General features: G+C 40.8%; 1 long non-coding RNA gene across 1 annotated transcript in view; it reads right to left on the minus strand.

Moving 5' to 3' along the window:
- Positions 1 to 352: 352 nt before the first annotated feature.
- The window catches only part of LOC106028610 (uncharacterized), a 33,611-nt gene continuing 13,174 nt past the window's right edge, over positions 353 to 20,789 (minus strand). Inside the window, exons 3-4 of the long non-coding RNA XR_001202242.3 lie at positions 4,229 to 4,336; positions 353 to 1,031 (exon numbers count right to left, since the gene is read on the minus strand). This is a non-coding gene — a long non-coding RNA (uncharacterized LOC106028610). The remainder of the gene's footprint in view (positions 1,032 to 4,228; positions 4,337 to 20,789) is intronic.

The raw sequence follows: 20,789 nt of genomic DNA on the forward strand, positions 1-20,789 counted from the left end.
AGGAGGATTGCTGTGAGTTTGAGGCCTGCCTAGGCTACATAAGTGAGTTCAAGGCCATGCTTAACTACATAGTGAGATGCTGTTTCAAAAACAAAAGAAGGAATATGCATAAATATGGATCTCAAGGAGTAAAGAACAACCAGCAAAGGATCAAGATAGGGTACATTAGGTTAAAACTAGCAGAAAAAAATTATCCATTCAATGCAAGTTCAAAAAAGGAAGAAAATGAAAATTGGATCTAATAAAAATTGTGAAATAATATAGATGAAGTAATTCTGAATACAGCATTAAATATAACAAATGTGAGTGGGTTATACTGATCATTTATCAAGAAATAAAAGCTCTCAGGATTGGTACTTTTAAGCAGCAGCAGTAATTTAATATTTACATGAAACAAGAAATAAGAAGCAAAAGAATTAAATGTGTAAAAGCCAAAATCTTATTAAAAGATTAAAATATGTGTTGAAATAAAAATAAGAATCAAAGAGGATGCCCTACACCAAGCAAAAACACTAAGAAAATAGGAGAGAAGGATGATTTTGAACACAGATGTACCAAGGCTGTAGCATCAAAACAGAGAAGCAGAAGCTGATGAGATTATGGGAAGAAATACATTTTAAAGAAACCGCAACTGTAGTTAGAGGTGCTAGCCGTGGAGCCAGCTGGCCACAGACTGGATCTCCTTAAAATGGGAGCCAGCTTTAACCTCCTTTAAGTTGTGGGTGTTGGCTACTGTGTCCAGTGATGGGAAAGCTGACACAGATGCTACTAGGTGAGAGCAGACTCAGGCTCGGAGAGACCGAGGGCGGGGTCTGGCATCTATCACCATCATTTGTGGAGCTTTAGCAAAGCTCATTACCTTTGCTGGGCTTCAGGTTTCCAAGTAAAATGGAGGTGAAAACAGCAGTACCAGGCAGAAGAGACTGTGTGAGAACTGCCTAAATTAACAGGTGGAGAATCCTGAGTGCTGAGCTCTTCCCAGGCACTGCTGTAACTCTTCCTGCTGTAACTCATGCATTAAGCCACGGTGCCTAAGAAAGAAAAGGGGCTCAATTATAATTTGAAATCCTGAGTTCAGTCTATTAACCTCTGCATTATTTGTAAAGTCGGCAGAATCCCCAGGCTATAGTAGGTGCAGGAAGACAGATGGGGAAATCTTAGACGCCTTGGTCTGAAGAGGACGAGGGTGTGAGGGTCGCAGGCTGGAGCAACAGGAGAGACAACTGCTCTGTGTGCAAGGCAACGGGGCAGGCACCAGGGAGGTGGGGCTCAGAGACACTGCAGAGACTCTGGGCTCCCCTCTGGGGGTGGGTGTCTCTGAGCACCTTAGATGAGGGCCAGGAGCTAGCCGTGGAGCCAGCTGACCACAGACTGGATCTCCTTAAAATGTGAGCCATGAGCAGCACACACAGGCAGGGACACAGGACACAGTGGGCAGTGGCAGGCTTTACCCAGCACAGGGAGTAGACCAGGGGGTTAAACAGAGAGCCCAAAAGTGGGCTCCGGTGGCAGCTTGGGGACCGGACAGGAGACAGGAGACTGGGCAGGAAGACATGGGGAGTCTTCCTGAGGGTGGCCACTCATGACGAGGGGACACAAGATGAGCTCCATCAGTCTCTCCCAGTCCTACGGGTCCACAGAAGCCAGAGAGCAGAGGGCAGACTCTCAGATGCAATGCACACAACAGAGTGAACACATGCATGAATCCCTGAGCATTTGATGGTGAAAGTGCACCTTACACCATTTGCATAGTCCTGACTTTTCATTGCTCAGAAAACAAACGGGAATAACCACCCGGCCGTTGCTATAGATATGCTCTCATCGGCGCCAGGCTTCACTTTTTGGAAATAATTGGCTTTATTGTGCTAGAAATAGTTGCTGTGCATTTTCAAAGTTGGCTTGCTTTGACTTTCATGAACCTGATAAATAAAATTAATTGCATTCTTTGTGATGAACTAAGTTAATTAGTTAGGTAAATAATTGAATGAATATCTCATGCATAATTGCCCATGGTGCCTCCGTCCCACCTGCGGAGCCCTAGGATCATCCAGTCGTACTCTGCAGGCATCCACGTGGGTGCATCTGGACCTTCAGGCTGGGAACTGACCAGGGTGGGGGACACATGGGAATTATCAGGAGGACACCGCTGGGCAAGGGGACAGGTGGCTCCTGAGCCTATTCAAGCAGAGCCAGCCACGGTTCTGTGCCTTTCCCTGCCTTCCTGGATGCCAGTAGAGAAAAAGAACCAGGAGCTGTTGACATTTTAGCTTTGCAGGAAATAATGATCTGCCCTCTTCCCTGGGAGTCACATGTGAAGGGCACATGTGTGTGAGCGGGAGGCCAGACAGAGCTGGCCCTGGGGCCAGGAGGGGGTACTGGCAGTGCCCACCCTGAGTCTTAGAGATCCCACCTGCCACCCACTGCCCCTCAGCGGCCTGGGGCCAAGAAGCCTTGTCTGTCCTTGCATCAGAAAAACACTGATGTACCCAGGTGGTCAGGGCCAGAGCAAGGGGCAGTGGTGAGGAAAGGTGCTGGTGAGGAGGGCGGGGTTCTGACCACGCTGCAGAGGATGGGGCTTCCGCTGTGTCACCCCAGGGCAGTAAGGAACTGCACTATCCCAAGCCATCCCATTCACAGGTGTGTGCAGGAGTGTGGATGCGGGGTTGTGCCAATGAGTGCGTATTCCTGAGCAAGCCCAAGTGCCTTACATGAGCATGTGTGTATACATGTGTGTGCATCTCTGTGTGTGCACATGAGTGTGGGTGTACACATGTTTGTGTGTGTGCCACTGTGAGCATGTGGACACCTGTGTGAGTGTGTGCTCTGTGTTGCACACACACACATTCCTGATCATGAAGGAAAGTGACACAGCACACAGCACAGTGGGACATGCACACACACAGCTCTGCCCAGCCTCAGCCTGCACGAGGACCTCCTTGTCCACCTTCCTTGCAAAGGGTGAGTGCAGTGGTTTAAACTCAGGAGGCATCTAGGTTCATCGGCCTCTCGCAGAGCACTGATGGCTGTGATCCTGAACTCTAGGTGGTGGCTGTGTCCAGCCCTGCAAGATGACCTGGTGCTGGCAGGTTCTGCCCACAGGTTGGCTGGGCTACCAGTCTGCCTAGCTGCCCTGCTGCCTTGTCCTCTTTACAATGCGGAGGAGAGATGGGAGGCCTGGGCCAAAGGAAGAGGGCACTGGATACAGGAGCTCTGGCTAGAAGCCATCTCTGAGGCACACAGAGGGACAGACACCTCAGGTGTGGCCCTTCTGCACTGTGGGGAGATGTGTCACCCTTACAGATAGGTTGGCAGTGTGCCTCGTGATGGGGCATGGGTATCATTTTGTCTCAAAAACTCTGCAACATTACATTTTGTTTATTTTTTTGTTTTGTTTTTCTTTAAGATCAAAAAGCCTGAGGAAGCACAGACTGTATGATTTCTGCATAGTACAAGCTATTTTTACTGTATGCAAAAGAAAACAGAAATTCTGTCTTTTGAACAAATGCCACTGTTCTGGTTCCGTGAACACTCTTGCCAGTCCCTGCACCCCACAGAACCCCTCCTTGTCACAGAAGAAAGACATTGGACTTGTGCAGCTCCTCCCCTGCCCAGCAGGGACATCACCCTTATCCTAACCCTCAGAAGGGGCTCAGGGAGGCTGGCCAATGGTGCTGGCGCAAAGTCCTCAGCCCAGAGCCCAGAGGACGTGTGTGCTTGGCTGTTCAGCATGAGGGCGACATTTGATTTGCAAAATGGATTTCAGGAGTTGATCCACTTCAAGTCACTGCACGTCTTCCTGCAGCTCTGGCCACAGCTCATCTGAGATGAGGAGAGGAGAGGAAGCTGAGAGGCACAGGAACCTTGGACACCCTGCTGGCCGCGCTGCTGTTTGGGGCACAGGTTACTGCGAAAGAGGTCTTTAGGGGAAGGGCATCAGGCTCGCTCCAAGGCTGGAACAAGTGTGTCACTAAACACAGCATGGAAGGGCACTCTCAAGGAGGCAGGGAAGCCACACTGGGCCAGGTGGGACCCCACATCTGCCTCCCAGCCTCACTGGAGAGGAAGGGGTGTGCAGCAGAGCTCAGCACTGCCCCAAAGCTTCAGGAGTCCAGGTAGCACCCCACTATCCATGTAATCTGAATGTACCTGTGTGAGTGTTCCCCACCAAGAAAGTCCCCCCACCAAGAAAGCTCATGCATGCATCTGCAGGAACCCAGAGACATCTCACCCTCAGGGCCAGGGGCTGGAGATGGTGACTGAAGAGTGACACCAGCGAGGTGAAGATGCCAGCACTTTCAGGCAGTGTCTGGAAGCTTCCAGACCAGCAAGTCCAGGCCTGAGAAGAAAGAGGAGGAGGGTGACAGGTGCTTTCCATATGACAGGCTCCATTTTCCACAAACCAGCGAGCTTAGGGGAACAAACCATCGGTGCCCCCAGAGCCAACTCCAGAGCACCAAAGAAGCCGTGGCCACACCCTCCTCCAGGTCACAGCTCTGGCTGCCTAAGCAGGTCCTGCTGAACAGCTCCACCTGCCTCCAGCTGCAGACTGCTGGGGCCTTGGTTCCTCTCAGACTGCCCTGCACCCTGCTCTGCTGCAGGAAGGGCTCCCCAGGCTCCTAGCCTCTACCTTCTGGATGGGTTGGCCAATAGGAGGCACTGGTGGAAAACAGAAGAGTGGAGAAGCCAGGGCATTTTCTGCCCTCAGCTCTCTGCTGTCCATCAGGTCTCAGCTGAGTCCCTTCCAGCCCAGCCCCACTGGAAGCACCAAGACTTTGGCTCCAACATAGTGGCACATAGTGATACCGGACAATGGGACCTTAGGACCCAGAGGCAGTAGAAATGACCCAGGACCAAGTATCACCCACACATGCATTCCTGCTCAGTCCAAGCTTTACTGAGGGAGAAGGGTTCAGCAAATCAGGAGCTTTGGCTGAAGAGACTAAGATAATGATCCAGATGCTGCTCAAGGAACTAGGACAGCAGCAGGTTTTCATGGACCTGCTGGGGTGGGCTACCATCAGGTGGTTCTCAGCAAGCAGGGGCACAGTTCAGGGGCCTAGGCAAGGAATCCTACCCCAGGAATCCTGCCCCGGTCTGGGGAAGCTCTCTTCATTGCCTGGGGATCTGCCTGTGGTTTCCTGCCAGGACCAGCGAGTGGGGCCTAGGCATGGAATCCTGCCCCTGGAATCCCGCCCCAGTCTCGGGGAACACTCTTTCTCGCCTGAGGGGCCAGGCCGCGGTTCCCTGCGGACCCAGCCAGTCGGACCTAGACACGGTCTGGGGGAACTCTCTACCTCACTTGGAACAACACTTGAAGCTCGAAAATATAGGAAAATGACAAAATGAAAGACCAAAATGCAATATCAAACATCCAGGCCATTCCAAGAAAGCCTAGAAACCACATGCATAGAAGAAAACACATTCCACATACATGAAATACCTGAAATAATAGTAACTGAAATAAAGAAGCCACTCTTGGAATCCTTAAAGGAATTCAAACTAGAAATAATCTCTCAGGTAAAAGAAGAAATGATAAAAAAAAATGAAGGAGATGCTGAACATATCTAAAGAAGACATAGTTAAAAAATTGGAGGACCTAAACAAAAAGATAGAATACCTGGATAAACAATATAAGAAACAAACAGAATACATAAAGCAGATGCAAAGAGATATACAGGAAATCAAAAACTCCATTGAAAGTTGTAAAAACCACCTCAATGAATGTGAAGATAGAATCTCAGACCTCGAAGACAAGATTGCAGCTAGCAAACAGGAAAGGAAACATCTTTTAAAAATAACAAGAAATCAGGAAATAACAATTCAACACCTGCAAGACGATGAAAAGCGGAACAACATAAGGTTGATAGGGATAAATGAAAAAGAAGGGGACAACATAAAGGATGTCAAGAGGATATTTAGAGAAGTAATAGCTGAAAATTTCCCAAACACAAGATTAGAAACTGATATCAAGATCAATGAAGCATATAGAACTCCAAATAGCCATAACCAAAATAAATTTACACCCAGACATATAATGAACATCCCAGAAATCGAACAAAAGAATAGAATATTAAAAGCTGTCAGAGAGAAAAGACAGATCAACTATAAAGGAAAACCTATCAGAATCACAGCAGACTTCTCAGTACAAACAATAAAGTCAAGAAGAGCATGGAGTGAAATATTCCAGATCCTAAAGCAAAATGATTTCCAATCTAGGCTGATGTACCCTGCAAAACTGTCCTTCAAAATCAATGGAGAAATAAGATACTTCCATGACAAAGAACAGCTGAAAAACTTCATGATCACCACGCCAACACTGCAAAGAATACTGAAAGACAGCCTAGATACATTTAGGAAAAAACCACTAAACAAAGCAGACAATTAAACAGAGCAGAAAGATAAAGATGCAACAGCAAAAAGATAACATGACAGTGACAAACAAATATGTAACAGTTCTAACCATTAATGTAAATGGTCTCAATGCACCAATTAAAAGAAACAGACTGGCAGAATGGATCAAGAAACAGAATCCAAGAAACCCATCTAACCCAAAAGGATACTCACAGACTAAAAGTCAAAGGATGGAAAACAATACTTCATGCAACAGGACCCCCCCCAAAAAAAGTGGGGGTAGCTATTCTGTTTAAACCAATAATGATCAGAAGGGATAAAGAAGGACACTACATACTGGTTAGGGGAAAACTTCAAGAGGAAGAGATAACTATCTTAAATATATATGCACCAAACTCCAGAGCACCCTGTTATATAAAACAAGTACTAACAGAAATGAAAAACCAAATTAGCAATAACACAATTCTAACAGGAGCTCTTAACACACCATTGACACCAATGGACAGATCAACCAGAAAGAAAATCAACTAAGAAATAAAAGAACTGAATCACACCTGTGAACAAATGGACTTAATAGACATATACAGAGTATATCACCCAACAACAACAGAATACACATTCTTCTCAGTAGTATATGGGTCATTCTCTAAAACTGACCATATATTAATTCACAGAACATATTTAAATAAATGCAAAAGGGTCGAAATTATCCCTTGCATGCTATCGGACCATAGCGTGATGAAATTAGAAATTAATGATAAAAGATACTGCAAAAATCCCACAAACACATGGAAACTGAATAACACACTCTTGAATAATCAGTGGGTCACAGAGGGAATTAAAGAAGAAATTAAACAATACCTACAAACAAATGAAAATACAAATACAACTTACTGGAATCTGTGGGATGCAATGAAAGCTGTCCTCAGAGGAAAATTTATTACACTGAGTTCCCACATTAGGAAAACAGAACGAATACAAATAAATAACCTGATGTTACACCTCAAACATCTAGAAAAAAGAAGAGCAAGTCAAGCCCAAAGCCAAAAGAAGAGAAGAAATTATAAAAATCAGAGCAGAAATCAATGCAATAGAGACCAAAAAAAAAAAAAAAAAAAAAAAAAAAAGTCCAAAAAATCAACGACTCAAAGAGCTGGTTCTTTGAAAGAATAAATAAAATCGACAAGCCCCTAGCCAACCTTATTTTAAAAAGGGGGAAAAAAAGCTCAAATTCATGCAATAAGGAGTGAAAGAGGCGAAATTACTACAGACCCTATAGAAATACAGAAGATCATCAACACCTATTTCAAAAGCCTCTACTCTCAAAGGTTTGATAACATAGAGGAAATAGACAGATTCCTAGAAACATACAAAGTACCAAAGCTAGGTCATGAAGATGTAAAACTACTGAATAACCCAATTTCTATTAATGAAATTGAAAACGTAATTAAATCTTTACCTACAAAGAACAGCCCAGGACCAGACGGATTCACTGCAGAATTCTACAAGAAATACAAAGATGACCTAATGCCAACACTCCTCAAATCTTCAATGAAATTGAAAGGGAAGCAATCCTTCCAAAATCATTCCTAGAAGCAAATATTACTCTAGTACCAAAACCAGAGAAGGACCCAACTGAAAAAGAGAACTACAGACCAATCTCCCTAATGAACACAGATGCAAAAATCCTCAATAAAATATTGGCAAATAGGATGCAGTAAATCATCAAGAAGATCATACACCCCAACCAAGTAGGATTCATCCCAGGCATGCAGGGATGGTTCAACATATGTAAATCAATAAATGTAATCCACCATATCAATAGAGTCAAAAGTAAGAATCACATGATCATTTCTATAGATGCAGAAAAAGCCTTTGATAAGGTCCAACATTCATTCATGATAAGAACCTTGCAGAAAATTGGAATAGATGGCCTTTACCTCAATATAATTAAGGCCATCTATGACAAACCAACAGCCAATATCATACTAAATGGACAAAAATTGAAAGCCTTTACTTTAAAATCAGTCACAAGACAAGGATGTCCCTTATCACCACTCCTATTTAATATAGTTCTGGAAATACTGGCCCAAGCAATTAGACAAGAGAGAGGAATAAAAGGCATAAAGACAGGAAAAGAAGAAGTTAAATTATCATTATTTGCAGATGACATAATACTCTATATAGAAGATCCCCAAAACTCCATTGAAAGACTCCTAGAAATAATAAATAAATTCAGTAATGTAGCTGGTTACAGAATCAATACTCAAAAATCAATAGCATTCCTATACACTAACAACAAAGTCACAGAGAGAGAAATAAGAGAGGCCACACCCTTAACACTAGCAACCAAAAAAAATGAAATATTTAGGAATTACTCTCATGAAAGAAGTGAAAGACCTCACTCATTAATTAGAAAGGCTTTATTCTGGGCTTCTTGATATGAAAATATTTGAAGCTAGAGTATATGAAGTTTTATCCAAATATTTCAAGGAAAAAGACGCTATGGTAACTACCATTAAGTCGGGTTATATGGTGGTGAAGTGCTAGGTTGTTGAAACAGTCATGCTGTGACCTCTATTGTTATATTGTTATGTCCTGTTTTATCTCAATCTCCCCCTAATTGTTTTAAAAAAATTTAGTCATTTCTTATGTTTGTCTTAATTAAAGAAAAAATTCAAAAAATTAGGATATATAAATAGTAACACTTTTTGATTTCCTATTAACTTGTTTTGAAGTCCTGTAGTACTCCCACGATCTTGTTTTGACTGATTAGACTCTGTTCCATTCTATATGATAGTATCAAGTTTGAAGACATAGGCAACTACTTTGAAGACAATAAGATTCACTAAGATACCCATTCTGGTTTGACTATTGTCTTCTTTGGAAGTCCTGTAATGTTTACAATGCCTAAGTTTTATTGGTCTTGTTCTCTACTGTTTTGTCCAACTTTATAATATCTGATGAGATAGACAATTCTTTTTAAGGAAACAAGGGACAACGTTGATAACCATTGTTGATAAACTTGTACTCTGTTCTACACCATGTGCTATGTCTATCCTTGGTATTGACTGACAGCTTTGTTTTGCCATATTTGACTGTATTCTTCCCCCCACAAAAAAGGTAATAAGCACTAAGGAGTAATAAAATCCAAAATGTGTAAATTTTGTTGTAGAAAAGAGAGGGAAAAAAAAAAAGAAAAAGAGCTCTAACGGATATAACAGCAAGTGTGTTTAGGGGTGTTAAATAGCTGACTATATCAATGTTTTTGGATCATTGAACACAGCTGTTTGCAGCCTCCCTGTTTGAATGTCCACCTTGTATTCTTTGATACTGTGATTTGAGGAACTATTTTCAAGATGATAATATGTAATCTACTAGCAGGTGATTTCTTACTGTTATGTTTTTTTTTTGTTTGTTTGTTTTTGTAGTTCTGTATTACGTGTACCCTTACACCGCTTTGGTTTGTTTTGTGTTTTTCTCTTTTTCCTCTTAAATAAAAAAAAAAAAAAAAAAAAAAAAAAAAAAAAAAAAAAGAAGTGAAAGACCTATACAGGGAAAATTATAATACACTGAAAAATGAAACTGAAGATGATGTCAGAAAATGGAAAGACATCCCTTGCTCATGGATAGGAAGAATAAATATTGTAAAAATGGCCATTCTCCCAAAACTTTTCTACAGATTCAATGCAATCCCGATAAAAATACCATCAACATACCTCATAGAACTCGAGAAATCACTCCTAAAATTCATCTGGAGTGAGAAGAGACCTAGAATAGCAAGGACAGTTCTAAGCAGCAAAGGCAAGGCAGGAGATATCACAATCCCTGACTTGAAGTAATACTACAAGGCAACTGTAGTAAAATCAACATGTTATGAACCAAAACAGAGCCAAAGATCAGTGGAATAGATTAGAAGATACAACCACAACTACAAACACACTCAACCACCTTATCTTTGATAAAGGGGCTAAACATGTTCATTGGAAGAACGACAGTCTCTTTAATAAGTGGTGTTGGAAAAACTGGCTCTCCATATGCTGAAAACTAAAACTAGACCCATGCCTATCACCATGTACTAAAATAAAATCTAAATGGATCAAAGATCTTAATATTAAAACAGAAACACTAAATCTATTGGAAGACAAATTGGGTAAAAACCTTGAAGACATAGGAGTAGGTAAAGAATTCATGAACACACTCAAACCGCATGGGAAATACGTCCCAGAGTCAATAACTGGATCACCTCTTATTAAAACGTTTCTGCACGTCAAAAAAATCTCCAGAATGTGAAAAGAAAACCGACAAACTGGGAAAAAATCTTAAGTGAACTGCCCTTCAGACAAAGGACTTCTGTCTAAAACATATAAAGAATTAAAAAAAATCAAACCCCCAAAATTCAAAGACCCCATCCAAAAATGGGCATCTGAGATGAATAAACAATTTTCAGATGAAGAAATTCAAATGGCAAATAAATACATGAAAAAATGTTCACCATCACTGGTCATTAGAGAAATGCAAATTAAAACCACACTGAGATTTCATCTCACTCCTGAAAGAATGTCCAAGATCAAGAAAACCGCCAACAACAAATGCTGGAGAGGCTGTGGGGAAAAAGGAACTCTCCTACACTGTTGGTGGGAGTGTAGACTAGTACAACCATTGTGGAGGTCAGTCTGGAGATTTCTCAAAAAGTTGGGACTGGAAGCCCCATTTGACCCAGCTATTCCACTTCTAGGCATATTCCCAGAAGAATTGAAAGCATCATACCACAGTGATATATGTGCACCCATGTTTATAGCAGCACAATTTGTAACAGCCAGATCTTGGAAACAACCCAAGTGTCCATCAACTGAGGAATGAATAAAAAAGTTGTGGTATTTTTATACAATGGAGTACCACTCAGCTATAAAGAATGATCACATTGAGATATTTATAAATAAATGGACGCAACTTGAGACCATACTCATAAGTGAAATAAATCAAACTCACATGTATAAATACTGAATAGTTTCCCTAGTGTAAGAAATGATATGACTACATAAAAGTATATGGTAATCATGATTCCCAATCATATTGGTTTGAATCCATATAATGTTATCACTCATTAATTGCAATGGTTTTAACCTGGGTTGTTTGATTTTAGTATCGGTGATAGTACGAATAGCTATTCTGAAGAAAACAACACATCATAAAAGCTAGTGCTGATTTAATATCATCTTGTTTTGAAGTCCCATCAAGCTGTTGTACACCTGTTTTCACTGATTTTAACATGTGGTATCTTAATATATTTTACTATATGCGATAGTATAAACAAAATTTTTTATAGGCAAAGAGATAATATAGAAACCATTGTTCGTTTTCTGTTAACTGGTTCTAAATACCCTGTAATTTCTTCATTCTCTTGAATAGCTTCAGGCTGACTTGATATGCTTGATGCTATAGTTTATGAAGTTATACTCAAATAATTCAAGGAAGGAGGCACGATGGTGACTACCATTATGTTAGATTATTTGGGGGTGAAACACAATGATGTTAAAATTTTACGGTTCTGACCTGTGTTGTTCTAATACAATGTCCTCTTTTACCTCAATGCCACCCTTTTTAAAAATTAATCTATTTTTTTCTTACATTTTTTTCAATTAAGGGAAAACTAAATTTAAAAAAAATAGCAGGATATATTATAGTAACTTTTTTGTTTTCCTATTAACCTGATATGATCCCCAGTATTGCTCTCCCCATCTTGTTCTGTCAGATTTTACTATATTCTATTTTATTTGATAGTATCAAGTTTGAGGGTATAGGCAACCACTTTGAAGGCAATAAGATTCACTAAGATGCCCATTATGGTTTGACTATTATCTTCTTTTGAAATCCTGTAAGGTCTACAGTGTAGGTTTTATTGGTCTTGTTCTGTACTGTTTTGATCAATTCTATTATACCTGACGATATAGGCAACTTTCTAAAAAAATAGCAAGAGGCACAAAGATCACCTGATATTCTATTTTTACATTATGTACTATGCCCATCCTTTTGTTCTAACTGACTCTGTTTTGTTTAGCCACGTTGGGTTTTATTCTCTCCAAAAAAAATAATAAGAATTGTGGGAGCAAAAAAAACCCAAAAAGTGTAATTGTTTTTAAAAAGAGAGGAAAGGAAGGTGGTCTAAGGGATATAACTGCATGTATGTTTGAGTGTGTAGGATGGAAATCCATATTACTGAACTTTTGTTGGATCATTGATCGGCACTGTCTGCAATCTCATTGTATGAATGTTCACTTTACATGCTTTAATTTTATAATTTGGACAACTATTTCAAAGATGACAATATGTAACCTATTAACTAGCGATATCTTACTGTATTTTTTCCTTAAAATTCTATATTATTTGTACCCTTTTACTGCTTTGTTTTTTTTAAATTTTATTTCCTTTCTTTTTTTTTTCTCTTTAAATTAAAAAAACAAAAGAATTGCACACTGCTCCAATGGGCCATAGCCAGTTAACCAAGTGTCCTGGCCTTGGGCAAATTTTCATACATAATCAACATATTCACATGCAGAGCTGGGTAGAATCTGACTCAAGGGTTAAGGCGGCAAAGGGGGAGGCCATGGTATGCCAATGGTGATGCCAGCCTTCACCCCACTTTCATCCCTCATCGGAAATCTGTGTGCCCGAGGAATGAGCCAGTGCTCTCAGCACTGTGGCCTGCAGGTCGCTGGGAAGCACCCCAGGCAACTGTTCTCCTGACCCCCAGCTCCCAATGCTGTTTACTGTGATGAGTAGGACAGTGATGCCTCACCCAGCTGTGTGATCTCTAAAACTGGAGAACTAACACGCACTAAGAGAAAGCAAGCCTAGGAGGCTCGTGTGGGGTTTTCCCTTGTTAACAACTCTCATTTCGTGGGAACACTGTGTTCCCTGGCTTTATCAGATTCTATGGCTGGGTCTAGTGAAATATGCTGATGGCTATTGAATGATTGCAAAGGGCAGTAGTTTACTGTTCCCAGGAGCATGGTTTGTTGTCCCAGCCTTCTGCACCACCACTGCCCTGATGCACTTCAGTGATCCCTGTCTCCCTCACCCCTCAAGCCTTTATCCTCCTCATTCATATGGTGTCTCAGTCACAAGTCTCTTGTGTGACTTCTTCTAGCCCACTTTGGACATGATCAGGTACCCTTTGCAGTTGTAAAAGTCTCTCCCTGTGAGAGCTGAAGAGAGCTGTGCTAGCAGCATCTGCTGCTGCCTTGGGATGGCTTGGGATCCTTGAGGAACCATCTGTTGCCCTGGAAATCGCTGGAGCCCAGAAGACACCAACTTAACAAGCGAGTGAAGCAAACAGGGCCAGAGATTAGAAAAGCAGCATTCTGGTCATGTGACTGAGAGCAGACGGTGTGGTGAAGTTTTTGTCTTCCATTATTTTATCTGTATTAACCCTTGTGTGCCTGTCTTTGTGACCCCTGCTCAGTAAAATTGATATTATCTATGAATGTCTTATGATCTGGATTTTTAGTAGTATACCCATTAGCTCAGACACAGATTGGCTCAGAATAAACATATGATTTTGGCTGAGCTTTTTGTGATGGTTGTCATCAGGCACTTACACACAAAAGCACTTCCTTTGTGAACTCCTGGCTCTATTTCCTCTTTGGAAGCCTGACACGAGTGACTCCACCTTGATTCTCACAGCTCTTACGTTTTCCTCGTATTCCCTCCTTGCCCTTGAGAGTCTCTGAAGACATTACGGATCAACCGTCCTATAGTTACAGTTTCACTGTCCTCCTTGCCAAGATGGACTTGTCCCAGTTGCTGGTCCCACATTGGAGGGAAAGTCATTGACTGAGGAAAGCCAGTGTCACATCTGAGAAACCAGGATGTACAGAAGAAGTGGCTCTTAGACAAGGCTGACCTGTAATCCATTCTTTTTTTTTTTTTTTGGTCTTTATCTTTATTATCGGTACCGGGGATTGAACTCATGATCGCCTGCTTGCAAGGCAGGTGCTTATACCGCTGAGCTAAATCCCCAGCCCCCTGTAGCCCATTCTTAAAGTTAACCTTATCTGTTTGAGCATGCTGGCCAGTGTCTTAAAACATGGAACAAGATTTTACTAAGAGTGGTACTTTGGTAGAATTTTGAGACACAAGAATTACAAAGTTTTAGAAGGAGACTATAGGACAAAATTAATGAGTAGAACAGTTTAGTTTATAACCAACAGATACAATTTTTATGCATATCAGCTTTTACCAAAGGTAACTACAGGAGACCCACTTTGTCTGTAGGACTTACTAGAATCCTTTTCATAAATCAGACTACAAATATTTCAAAGAAGAATTAAAGCTGTAAATGACAGAAAACCTACAAATCCATAGTTAGGATTTTGATGAGAATTGAGCAACTGACGAAGCAAGTTAATTATTTTGACTGTGTGTCACACTTCAGGATAACATTCTAGCGGATGACACTATACTAGAACCATTGGATTTTATAAAGTATTTTTTTATAAATACTAGGACCATTGATTTAGCTTTAAGAAACAGGGTCTCACTATGCCATTCAGGCTGGACTTCAACTCACTTTGTACCCCAGGCTGCCCTTGGACTCACAGTGATCTTCCTACTTCAGCCTCCTGAGTGCTGGGATTACAAGTGTGCACCACTACGCCAGTGTAAATCTTATAAGATGTTTAGAATATTCATAATACCGTATATCATTGTTGACAACAGTAACTGCATTTGACCCGAATTATAAAATGATACTTTCAAAAACTTTAAAACAGATGCATGCTTAAATAAGTTTTTTGCAATTAGATTTTAAGTTAATAAAAATCTAATGAAGATACCAATAAGCACAAGAAATTATCTTCAAGAGTTATAAAATCTTTGCTTTCTGGGTCAGTTTTTATGAATTTTACTATGAACAAACCAATATTTTAAGAAAACCTCATTATTTTAAAGATGAAGAAATAGAATTTGGTTTCATATCAATGTTATAAGCATTGAACAACTCTTTAATTTTTAAAATTATAGCCAGCTTTATCATACATACAAATTTCCTCTCATAAGCATCACCACTCACAAACTGTCTGCAACTTATTTTAACTTTCTGGTTTTGCCTTTATCTTCTTGTTTCTGTTCAAGCAGGACAAAATCTCATCTGCTCTTTCCTTACCAAAAATACATCTCACATCCATATTTTTTTACATCTCCCTTTCTTCTTCTAACTGATTCTTTTCTGCCTCATTTCTTCTCTTAAATTTACATTTTGAAATAATCCTTACAAGAGTTTTTGCATGTAAAATTGCTTTTTCCAATGAAATAAAAACTTCATGCTTTTATTAATTTTCTATTAAAATAGAATTAATTTCTTTGCATTATTTTGTAAAGAGGATTACACATGGTGATTAGAATATACATTCTATTCATCAGTACATGAAATTTCTCAAAAATAGACAGCATACTACCCCATAAAGAATGATTAAAAGTATGCAAAAAATAAAAATTATTCCATGTATAATATTAGATCATACTGCAATGAAACTAGAAATCAATGGCAAAGAAAAACACAGAAAGTTTACAAATACATAGATATTAAATACTACACTCTTGGATACTCAGTGGACTGCAAAAAGAAACCAAGGAAGAAATTAAACAGTTCCTGGAATCAAATGAATGGTTCATTTTGCTATGAACATCCACATTAGAAAAACAGAATAAATAACATAATGATACACTTCAAGGTTTTAGAAAAACAAGAACAATCCAAGTCCAAAGCTATCATAAGGAAGAAAATTATGAAAATCAGAGCAGAACTGAATGAAATTAAGACTAAAGAATAATACAAAGAATCAATGACTCAAAGACCTAGTTTTTTTTTAAAAGAATACACAAAGTAGGCAAACCTTTAGCTAAACTTTCCAAAAGGAGAAAAAAAGACCCAGATCAATGCAGTAAGAAATGAAAAAGAGAAAAATCACCATAGATACTGCCAAAATCCAGAAGATTTTAGTTACTGCTATGAAAACTTGTATTCCTATAAATTGGAGAATCTAAAAGAAATAGATTCCTAGACACATGGATTACCACAACTGAACCAAGATGATATAAAAACAATGAGCAATCCAATAACACTAATGGAATTGAGGAAACAATTAAAAATCTATCAACTAAGAACAACCTAGGACCCAGTGGATTTATCACTGAATTCTTCAAAACTTTTAAGGAAGATGTAACGGTGGAACCAACTCACTCCAGAAGCTAGCAATACTGTGATTCCAAAATCAGACAATTACAAAACTAAAATTTAAAAAAAACTGCATGCCAGTCTCTTTAATGAACATAGATGCAAAAATCCTTAATAAAGTACTAGCAAACAAAATGCAACAGTCATTAAAAAGATCTTACGTCATAGTAGGCTTTATCTAGGAATGCAAGCATGGCTTAACATATACAAATAGTAAGTGCAATATATCACATAAACAGAAACGAGAAAAATCATATGTTTATCTCCAGCAGATACAGAAAAAACCTTTTGAAAATCCCAATATTCATTCATGATAAAAGAAAAAGGGACCCTGAAAAAAATTGGCATAGAAAGACCTTATCTCAATCTAATAAAAGCCATTTATGACAAACTTATGATCTACATCTTATTAAGTGGGGAGAGATTGAAAATTTTTCCTGTAAAATTAGGAACAAAACAAGCGTGTCCACTACCAATACTCCCATTCAACATAGTACTCAAAACTTTAGACAAGAGAAAGAAATAAGAAAGACGTGTGTTGGAAAGAGAGAAGTGAAACTATTATTATTTATGAATGACATGATCCTTTATATACAAGACCAAAAAATTTCACTAAAGGACTCCTAGAACTGATAAATTTGATAATATACCAGGATGTAAAATCAACACACAAAAATCAGGAGTGTTCATGTACACAACAATGAACCCACCAAAAAAGAATCCTTGACAATAGCCTCAAGAAAAATTAAATACCTGTACTTAGCTATTAATCCAACCAAGGAATTAAAAGGCCTGTACATGGAAATCACAATATTCTTTTTAAGAAGAAAAGAGATTGAAGAAGACACAGAAAATTGAAAGATATCCCCGTTCCTGTAATCAGAACCAATTTTGTCAAAATGACCACACTTCCAAAACCAATATATAGATTTAATGCAACCCCAATCAAAACACCAATGGCATTCTTCACAGAAACAGAAAAACCAGCCATAAAATTTGGATGGAATCAGAACCAGAAAGGCAAACACAATCCTAGGTGACAAGAGCAAAACACAAAGTATCACAATCCTGGAATCCAAGTTATGTTACAAAGCTACAGTAATAAAAGCAGCAAAGTACTGGCACAAAGACAGACAGGTGAATCAGTGGAGCTAAATAGAGGATGTGGAAAGAAGGAAAGGATCCAGGCACATCCAATCTTAATCGTAAGATCTTGGACAAGGGCAAAAAACATACAGTGCAGGAACAGTAGCCTCTTTCACATATCTCACACCGTGCTCTGTGAACTAAAATCAAAATTGATCAAAGACCTGAATATCAAAACAGAAACCGTCTGTTGGAAGATAAAATAAGGTAAAACTCTTGAAGACATATGCACTAAAAGAGATTCTCCCCGGTTTAAATTACTGCACAATTATGGCGGTGGTCTAACATGGCAGAAGGCCAACACAGGAATGCTTATCACTTCCTCCTTCTCCTTCAACCCTAATTGCAACTCCCTTCCGTGTTTTCACACAAATAAAATTCCAATCAGTTCCTCACATGTCATCAATGCCCACCCAAATGCCACTACCAGGCAGAGGTCATAAAACCTCCTGCCATATTTGTCTCTTGCGAAGGGCACAGGGTTGTGTGCTCCTTTCCAAATCCTCAATAGATGCATTCTTTTCTTTTTTTAATTTTGGCTTTTCTATTGTGCCAGAAAACTCTAACAGGCATAGGTAAGAACTTTTAACAGAAACCCAACTACATAAGAAATAACATTCAGCATAAAAAATGGATTATATCAAATTTACAAAGCTTTTGCACAGCAAAAGAAACAACCAATAGAGTGAAGAGAAAACCTACAGAATGAGAAAGCATTTTTGCAGATTGTCTTCAAACAGAGAACTCATACCTAAAATATATTTTAAAAACTCAAAAAAAATTAAGCTCCCCAGAAATAAAAGACCCAATCAAAAACCAAGCAATTGAAATGATAGGTCTCAAAATAAGAAGTACACATGGGCAATAAATACAGGAAAAAAATCTCCAACATCTTAGGCCCTGAGAGACATGCAAATTGAAACAACACTGATTCTCCCTTACTCCAGAAAGATTCGCTGTCATCAAGAAATCAACTAACAACAAATGCAGGCAAGCTGCAGGGAAGGGGGAACATTTGTATATTGTTGGTGGGAATATAAACTAGTACAACCACTATAGAAATCAACATGGAGATTCCTCAAAAAACTAAAAATAGAAATTCCATTGGATCCAGCTATTCCCCTCTCAAGTGTCTCTTCAAAAGAGTTAAAGACATCGTAACAGAAGAATCCATGCACACTCATGTTTTTAGCAGCACCATTCCTATTAGCAAAATTTGTAAGAACCTTGTATACCCATCAACAGATAAATGGATAGAAAAAATATGGTATTTATACACAATGGAGCTAACTATACTACCTAGCTATAATGAAGGATAAACCTGAGTTACTTGTAGGAAAATGGATGCCTTGAGACCATAATGTTAAGTGAAATAAATCAGACTCTCCAGCACAAACGTAACATGATTTCTCTTATATGAGAAATAAGACAGAGCTGCAAATAAGACAGAGCTAGAGAGGGAGGGAAGCGGGGAAAGGAGAGTCGGATGGTAAAAAGAATTAACGCGGTGTTGTGTGTGTGAACTGACTCCCCATGATGAAGATTGCCATCGTGAACAGCAAACAGGCTAATAAACCCACAGATAATTTAAAAACTGCATCCTTTTGAATAATTCCAACCCTGGAAGCATCTTCTTGCTCATTCTGTTCCTTGCCTCTTCTCATTGAAGCTGTGTTTTGTTTGGTCCTCGTGTGACTTGAGATTTCCCATTGGATTCTGGGCAGTGTGAATCTCACTCACATCAGTGGGCTTTCGACCCTGTTTATCTCCCTTGTGTTCCAGGCAATCTCCCTGCTGGGGGCAGCGTGTGGCTTGCTGAGCACTGAGTACGCAGCCTCATGGCAGATGTGCTTGGCACTGGCTCATAATTCTCCACTCTTGTCACCTCCGTTCCTCTAGGTGGGGGTTTAAGATCAGTCCCCATTTCCTGATGGTGGATCAGGGGGCTTACTGCTTTCCCTTCAGGGGCATGTGGGCAGGGTCAGCTTGCAGCTGACCGCTGGACCCTGCCCAGCAGGAGTAAGCAGCATGACATTTCCCACCCCAGAGTGACTCAGTGGGCTCTGGCAGCCTTCGGAGTCCACCTGGAGCCTGGGCTGAATGAGGTGGCACATGCTGGACTGGTGCCAGCCTGGGCCTCCAAGATGACTCAGCCTAGGGAATGGGTGGTGGGGACTCTTGTCATTGTGCTGCAGGGCTGGGAACCAGGGGAGCTGAGCTTCTGTCCTGCCCTGCAGCCATGAAGCAGCATGGCCTTGCTCTGCCCCCACCCTGGGGCAGCTGCCCCAGCTCCCCACCCACTTCTAGGTGGTTCTCAGGCAGCACCCATCACCCTGGCACAGCTCACCCTGACACATCCATGCACCCCACATCCATGTCAGAAGCTGGGAGGTACAAGGCTGGGAGCTGAGAAACCCCACAGGCTGGATCAAGCCCGCACTGGGCCACAGCTACAGGCAGAATGGGAGCACTGGACCAGTCAGGCCTCAGTCCTCGGAGTGAGAGGGTCCCCAGAAGCAAAAACAAAGTGAAACAGCTCTACTTACAGCCACTGTTCAGGGCCTTCAGGGGTGGTGGGTTAAATAATATAGGGAACATGACGAAGAAAAGATAGGAAGAGGGACACAAAAACATTGCTATCCAGGCTAGAGCAAGACCAGGGCAGGGGACACTGTGGGCCCATCACCCATCTCTGTGTACTTCCCACCCCGTGCACCTGGCTGTGATCTCTGCATCACAGGCACATGTGTGGGAACTCAGACCCTGCCATCTGCATGGGTGCAGACATCAACCTGGCCCAGTCACCCTGCTCAGGCCATTCCCACAGCTCCCCAGGGTTCCCTGGGACTCCCCGGGGCCAGGTGGAGGCAGGTCAGCATAAAGATGGACTTCAGCCCTGCCTTTGAGCCTCCATGCCCGCTGCTTCCCTCAGAGCTACATCACAGAACCCAGCCTAAGATTCCTGAAGCCCAGGCAAGAGGAGGCTGAAGGTGTGACCTGCAGGGCCACTGTTACAAACCCCAACAGGACCCCAAAGTGCAGGGTGGGCTGGGTG

The sequence above is a fragment of the Cavia porcellus genome, unplaced genomic scaffold (assembly GCF_034190915.1).
Source record: "Cavia porcellus strain 051 isolate PalLab524CR breed Dunkin Hartley unplaced genomic scaffold, mCavPor4.1 scaffold_26, whole genome shotgun sequence".
Lineage (NCBI taxonomy): Eukaryota > Metazoa > Chordata > Mammalia > Rodentia > Caviidae > Cavia > Cavia porcellus.